Here is a 7,585-nt window from a genome sequence, read left to right as displayed (position 1 = left end):
TTTCAGTTTTGATTAAGAATTGGAATTTGAGCATGGGATTGGAATTTGGAAGATGAATTTAGACTAGAAATTTCAGATTAATATTTGGAATAAGATTTTTAAATTGGAAGTTTGAGTTAGAATAATACTATGGAATAGGAAAGTGAAATGTGGAATAGGAATTCAGAATTAGAATTTCAAATAGGAATTTGGAATTGGAATATAGAATTGGAATTGGGAATAACAATTTGGAACAGGAATATGGAACTGGAATTTGCAACTGGAATTTGGAATTGGAATTTATAATTGGAGTTCATTTTTTGAAATTATTGAAGGCAAGGCAAAGGTTCTTTTAGGTCTTAATGGAAGTAAGGAAACCTACAAAAACCTGCACTTTCACACACCCCATGAAATCCATTTCTGCACACCATGGCTGTCTGGGAATCCAGGTTAAGAACTCCTGGGTTAATCCAGGCCTGGCGTTGAAATCAGAAGGATAGAGAGGCTCGGACAACTGAGCGACTCCCCGAAACGAGCTCAGATAGGAAACAATGAACATGGTGCCATGTATGCCCACCCTTTGGACTGCCAGTCCAGTGGCAGAAGTCACTGAAGTGTGACCAAAAATATATCTGCTTGGCATTTTGCGTAAGGAATAAAGATATATGCCCAGCAAGAATGGGGTTTTAATGTGCAAATGGAGAGTGACTCACCTCCAAGGACTGTGACATTTGAAAAATGGGAAGGATGCAGTGATACGTGTCAAAATCACCTGGTAGGATGGAGAAATGAGATATAGAGAGGAGCCTGGTTGTTCCTGCCCACACAAGCCTTTACCTGCTTAGGTGGGTGGAGTCAGGGGCGGGACTAAGTAGGGGAGACCTCCTTCAAAGGCCTATACAGCTCTGGGGCAGTATCAGCTGCTGCCAAGGCTCTAGCTGAACTGCTCACATTCTCTCTCCTGTCCTGAATGGAAGCTCTGAAAAGGAAGGAATCTAAATCCTAAGACCATGGATGCAAGAGCCCTACTTGAAAATCTGAAGTCAGAGCTCACTTGCTCAATGTGCATGGGCTACTTCACTGACCCAGTGACTGCCCAAGGTGGCCAGAGCTTTTAGACAGTGTCTTCTACAGGGCAGGGAGGCAGCCTATGAAGGCGTGTCTTATCCGCAATGCCAAGGACTTAGAGAAGGTAGTGAGTTGGGGCCCCAGAGCCACAAGCACAATTTGTCCCTCGCTAGTCAAATGCTCAGATGTCATTTGCACCAGAGCCTGGTGAGTCCCACTAGCTGTGATCAAGACGGGGATAAAGAGAAGTTCTGTGAGAAAGATCATAGGGTCTTCACTGATTATTGTTTAATCCTCCCAGAACACAAAGATGACCACTTGCTTCCCTTGGAAACAGCCACTGGCAAGAGCAAGGACAAGCTCCAAGAGGCTCTCACTGCCTTAGCTGACAAAGGAGAGGAGTTTGAAAGGGCTTTGGGCCAAGTGAGAGAAGGAGAGACCTTCCTTCAGCAGGATGAGGACACTGGGAAGCACTTCATTCCTTCTGAATGTGGAAAAATGCTCCAGTTGCCAAAGGATGAAGAATATCCATCTTTGCAAAGACTGAAGGAGGAATCCAGACACAATGGTGTCAAGCTGAAGGAGAAGGAGGCCAAGCTTCCCCAATAGATCCATGATTGGCCACGAATGGCTTTGGAGGTGGAGGGGACGAGTGCCAAGAACTCAGAGGCCAGTGTGGCACCCACGGAGCCTCTAGTGAGACGTAAGCGTGGCACAGATCCCAACGATGACCTCATGCTGGCGTGTAAATGGCTACAGATTGGGACTTCTGAGGAGAGGACAGAGGGGGTGGCGCCAGGCTCCCTGGAGGACAATGTCTTGAAGTTGGCAGTGACGGGAAGCTCCTGGGATGACCCTGTTCAGAAACATGTCAGACAAGCCATGACCAGAGAGACGGCCACCAGAGCCCCACTCTTTCTCTGGAAAGCCATCCGAGAATGCGTCACGACCTCCTCACTGCCAAGCTGCTGAGCCAGCAAGATGACAGCCGTGGCCTGCTCTCCAAACGCCGGGCCGCGTGTGCACAGGCAGAAGAAGCCCTGCCAGCTCTGGCTGCTGCCTCCAGAACTGACACACACAAGCCAGACTCTGAGGCTGCCACACAAACGTCACAGAGAGGAGGCACGTCATCATCTGCGCAACAATTCCAACTCTGTGATATCATTCAGGACGATGCTGCTCAGAAAAACACCCTGCGCATTCTTGACCCCTGACCCAAGAAATCTCAGCCACATGTGATCATCTCTAATTCACTCAGAGTCATCCGTGAGCCACAGGCCATCTGCAAGGATGGAAAAGGCACAGGGCACCGAGGCAAGGAAGAAGGCTATGGTGATGACCTTAAGGACCTGGAGATGTCTGCGCCCAGATCAACTGAAGGCAAACTCTCTGGACAGCCCTACCGTCGGGACTGCGAGCTGGAAGCAGATGATCAAGCAGAGGAAATGGAAAAAGATGATGACGATGATGAAGGAGATGAAAACACTGGGAATCACTGGCGTAATGAGTACCCTGATCAGAAGATGGAAGCAGTGACACAGAGAGCATCGCAAGGTCTGATGGAGAATATGGCAGTTTTTCTGACGAGGAAACAAGTGTCATTAGACTTAGGAGATGGAACAAATATCCCTGTGATGTGCTCCAAGGGTGTGAGTACGAAGGTTTCCAGGACTTCCATTCAGATTGAGGATCACTCAAGCATTCACCACTTACCTGGGACCAAGCCTTTAGTGGCTCTGCCCATACACCTCAGCCTCTTGGCTGCTGCCCCTGCTTCTGCCCCAGTCTTATCAGTAACCTTGGAAGGGGAAAGGAGAAAAAAAAGCATGTGGGGATGTTCAGCTCTAAGTTCCAATTCTGACCTCTCGAGAATTTGGGGCTGCAGTGGAAAAGAATAAAGAAATAAATACTGATCGATTAAACTAACAAAAAGAAAGATAAAACATCTAAAATAAGAATGAATGAAATATTTTAAAAAATAAAAACATTTTACTGAAAAATAATATAAATGTAAACATAAATAACAGGGTAAAAAAGTAAATAGCTCAAAGAAATCAGAGTTCCTTTGCCTCTAAAGACAGTGTTGCTTGCTTGTATCAGAAGGAAATCCCCTTTCACCTGACACTACCAGGAGTCCTTTTCCTTTCCTGAAACTTTAATTTAACCCTTTGTTCAATCTCAACCATTTTGCTCTTCCATGTGAAGAATTGACTTGCCATTTCAAATGTGCAACATTCCTAAGATTGAATCTTGGTCCCACTAAAATTAAATACAAAATTCTAATTCCAAATTTCAATTCTAAAATTTTATCCCAAAATCTAATTTCAAATTCCTAGTCTAAATTGTTTTAGAATTTCCAACTGCATGCTCAAGATGCAATGAAAAATTAAAATTGTAATTCCGCTACCAAATTGCTTTTCAATAGTTTAATTAGAAATTCCAATTCTTAATTCAAAATGAAATTTGAGTTCTACATTCCAATTCTAAATTCCACTTCCAAATTCCAGTTAAAAATTCCAGTTCCAAATTCCAACTCCAAATTCCAATTCCAATTTCTAATTCCAAATCTCACTTTGAAATCCCACTTCCAAATTCCAATTCTAAATTCCAGTTCTAAATTCCAGTTTCAAATTCCACTTCCAAATTCCAGTTCTAAATTACAATTCCAAATTCTGCTTCAAAAATAAAGTTCCAAGTTCCAAATCCAAATTCCACTTTCAAATTCCAGTTCCAAATTCAACTTCCAAATTGCACTTCTAAATTCCAATTCTAAATGTCACTTCCAAATTCCAGTTCCAACCTCAAATTAACAAATGAAATTCTAAAATCCACATCCACAGTCCCGATCCTAATTCCCTGGCTGATTCCCTTTTCCAAATTCTGATACTATAATTCTGTTCCACATGTGGCACTTCAATTGCATCCTTAAATTATCATTGCAGATTCAATTTTCACATTTTGAATAAAATTCTGCTTTCTAAGTACCCTTGTAAATTTATGTTTCAAATTCCAATTCCAAATTTCACTTCCAATTTCCAATTCCAAAGTCCAGATCTAAATTCCACTTCCAAATTTCAGTTCCAAATTCCAATTCGAAATTCCACTTCCAAATTCCAGTTCTAAATTCAAATTCCAAATTCTGCTTCAAAAATCTACTTCCAAATTCCAATTACAAATTCAACTTCTAAATTCCACTTTCAAATTCCACTTCCAAATTCAAGTTCCAAATTCCAATTCTAAATTCCACTTCCAAATTTCAGTATCAAACTCCACTTCTAAATTCCAATTTCAAATTCCAGTTCCAATCTTCAATTACCAAATGCATTTCTGAAATACACTTCCACAATCCCATTCCCAATACCCCTTCTGATTTCCTTTTCCAATTTCTGATACTACAATTCTCTTCCAAATGTGGAACTTCAATTGCATCCTGAAATTATGATTCCAGATTCCAATTACACCTTATTAATAAAAGTCTGCTTTCTAAGAATTCTTTTAAATTTGTGTTTCAAATTCCAATTCCAAATTCAATTTCCAAATTCCGATTCAAACTTCCGCTTCAAAAATCCACTTCCAAATTCCAGTTCCAAATTCCAATTCTACATTCCACTTCCAAATTCAAGTTCTAAATTCCACTTCCAAATTCCAATTCTAAATTCCAATGCTAAATTCCAATTCCAAATTCTAATTCCAAATTCAATTTCCAAATTACAGTTCAAAATTACAGTTCTAAATTCCACTTCCAAATTCCAGTTCTAAATTCCAATTCTAAATTCCAATTCTCAATTCCACTTCCAAATTCCACTTCTAAATACAAGATTCAAATTTCACTCCCAATTTCCAGTTCCAAGTTCTAGTTCCAAATTCTACTTCCAAATTCCAGTTCTAAATTCCAAATCTAAATTTTACTTTCAAATTCGAGTTCGACAATTCCAAATCTAAATTCCACTTCCAAATTCCACTTCCATATTCCAGTTCTAAATTCCAATTCCAAATTCCACTTCCAAATTCCAGTTCCAAATTCCACTACCAAATTCCACTTCCAAATACCAGTTCCAAATTCCAATTCCAAATTGCAGTTCCATATTCCAATTCCAAATTCCACTTCTAAAGTCCAGTTCTAAATTCTAATTTTAAATATCCCTTCCTAAATCAAGTTCCAATTTCCAATTCCAATTTCCCCTTTCAAATTCCACTTCCAAATACCAGTTCCAAATTCCAATTCCAAATTCCACTTCCAAATTCCAGTTCCAAATTCCAATTCTAAATTCCACTTCCAAACTTCAGTATGAAATTCCACTTCTAAATTCCAATTCCAAATTCCAGTTCCAAGCTTCAATTACCAAATGCAATTCTGAAATACATTTCCACAATCCCATTCCCCATTCCCCTTCTGATTCCCTTTTCCAATTTCTGATACTACAATTCTCTTCCAAATGTGGCACTTCAATTGCATTCTGAAATTATGATTCCAGATTGAAATTACACCTTATTAATAAAAGTCTGTTTTCTAAGTATCCTTTTAAATTTGTGTTTCAAATTCCAATTCCAAATTCAATTTCCAAATTTCAGTTCCAAATTACAGTTCTAAATTCCACTTCCAAATTCCAATTCTGCATTCCACTTCCAAATTCCACTTCGAAATTCCAGTTCTAAATTCCTAATCCAAATTCCAATTCTAAATTCCAATTCCAAATTCCACTTCTAAATACGAGTTTCAAATTTCACTTCCAAATTACAGTTCCAAGTTCTAGTTCCAAATTCCACTTCCAAATTCCAAATTTAAATTTCACTTCCAAATTCCAGTTCTAAAATTTCAATTCTAAATTCCACTTCCAAATTCCACTACCATATTCCAGTTCTAAATTCCAATTCCAACTTCCACTTCCAAATTCCAGTTCCAAATTCCAGATCTAAATTCCACTTCCAAATTCCAGTTCCAAATTCCAATTTTGAATTCCAATTCCAAATTCCACTTCCAAATGCCAGTTCTAAATTCAAATTCCAAATTCTGCTTCAAAAATCCACTTCCAAATTCCAATTACAAATTCCAATTCTAAATTCCACTTCCAAATTTCAGTATCTAATTCCACTTCTAAATTCCAATTCCAAATTCCATTTCCACGCTCCAATTACCAAATGCATTTCTGTAATACACTTCCACAATACCATTCCCAATTCCCCTTCTGATTTCCCTTTTCAGTTTTTGATATTATAATTCTCCTCCACATGTCACAATTCAACTGCATCCTGAAATTTTGATTCTAGATTCAAATTACCCCTTTTTAATAAAATTCCTGCTTTCTAAGTACCCTTGTAAATTGGTGTTTTAAATTCCAATTCTAAATGCCAATTCCAAATTCCAGTTCTAAATTCAAATTCCAAACTCTGCTTCAAAAATCCACTTCCAAATTCCAGGTCCAAGTTCAACTTCGAAATTTCAGTTCCACATTCCAATTCTAAATTTCACTTCCAAATTCCAGTACGAAATTCCAATTCTAAATTCCACTTCAAAATTCCACTTCCATATTCCAGTTCTAAATTTCAATTCCAAATTCACCTTCAAAAATCCACTTCTAAAATCCACTTCTAAATTCCAATTCCAAATTCCAGTTATAAATTCCAATTCAAAATTCCAATTCAAAATTCTGCTTCAAAAATCCACTTCCAAATTCGACTTCCAAATTCCACTTCCAAATGCCAGGTCTAAATTCCAATTCCAAATTCCAATTCTAAATTCCAATTCTAAATTCCAATTCCAAATCCAATTCGAAATTTCGATCCAAAAATCCACTTCCAAATTCCAATTCCACATTCCACTTCTAAATTCAAGTTTCAAATTCCACTTCAAATTCCAGTTCCAAATTTCAATTCTGAATTTTTCCTCCAAATTCTAATTCCAAATTTCTAATCCATAATTCACACTTCCATTCTATACTAAAATTCGGGTTCCAAAATCCTATTATACCTTATTAATCTAAATTCTACTTTCAAATTCTCCTTGTAAATTCATGTGTCAAATTCCAATTCTAAATTCAAATTTCAATACCAAAGGAAAACTGAAATTAAACTTCCAAAATCTTTTCTATTTTGCATTTTCAAACTCCAATTTCAAACTACTCTATCAAACTCAGTGTCCACAATCTAGGTTCCTTTTCCAAATTTCACACTGTAATAAAATAATAAAATTATACTTCCAAGTTTTAGCCCTAAAACTTTATCCCAATTTCTAATTGCAAATTCCAAGTCTAATTTCATGTTACATACTTCAAATACATGCTCAAATTTCAATACTAAATTAAAATTGAAATTCTTCTTCCAAATTGCTATTCAGAGTCTACATTGAAATTCCAATTCTTAAATCAAATTTCAAATTCCAGTTCCTCATTCCAATTCCAATTCCAATTCTAAGTTCCACTTCCAAATTCCAGAACCAGCCTCCAATTACCAATTGCCATTCTCAATTTCACTTTCACAATCCAGTTCCAAATTCCAATTCTGATTCCATTTTCGAAATTCTAATTCCATAATCCTATTC

At 37.7% G+C, this 7,585-nt stretch overlaps 1 pseudogene; it reads left to right on the top strand.

Annotated features, from left to right (window-relative positions):
- The first annotated feature begins 1,674 nt into the window (after positions 1–1,674).
- On the top strand, positions 1,675–2,734 carry LOC140515784 (probable RNA polymerase II nuclear localization protein SLC7A6OS; annotated as a pseudogene).
- The last annotated feature ends 4,851 nt before the right edge of the window (positions 2,735–7,585 follow it).

Source organism: Notamacropus eugenii, chromosome X (assembly GCF_028372415.1).
Source record: "Notamacropus eugenii isolate mMacEug1 chromosome X, mMacEug1.pri_v2, whole genome shotgun sequence".
NCBI classification, from domain to species: domain Eukaryota; kingdom Metazoa; phylum Chordata; class Mammalia; order Diprotodontia; family Macropodidae; genus Notamacropus; species Notamacropus eugenii.
Note: the sequence above shows the minus strand (reverse complement) of the source record. Positions and strands in the feature narration are given on the sequence as shown.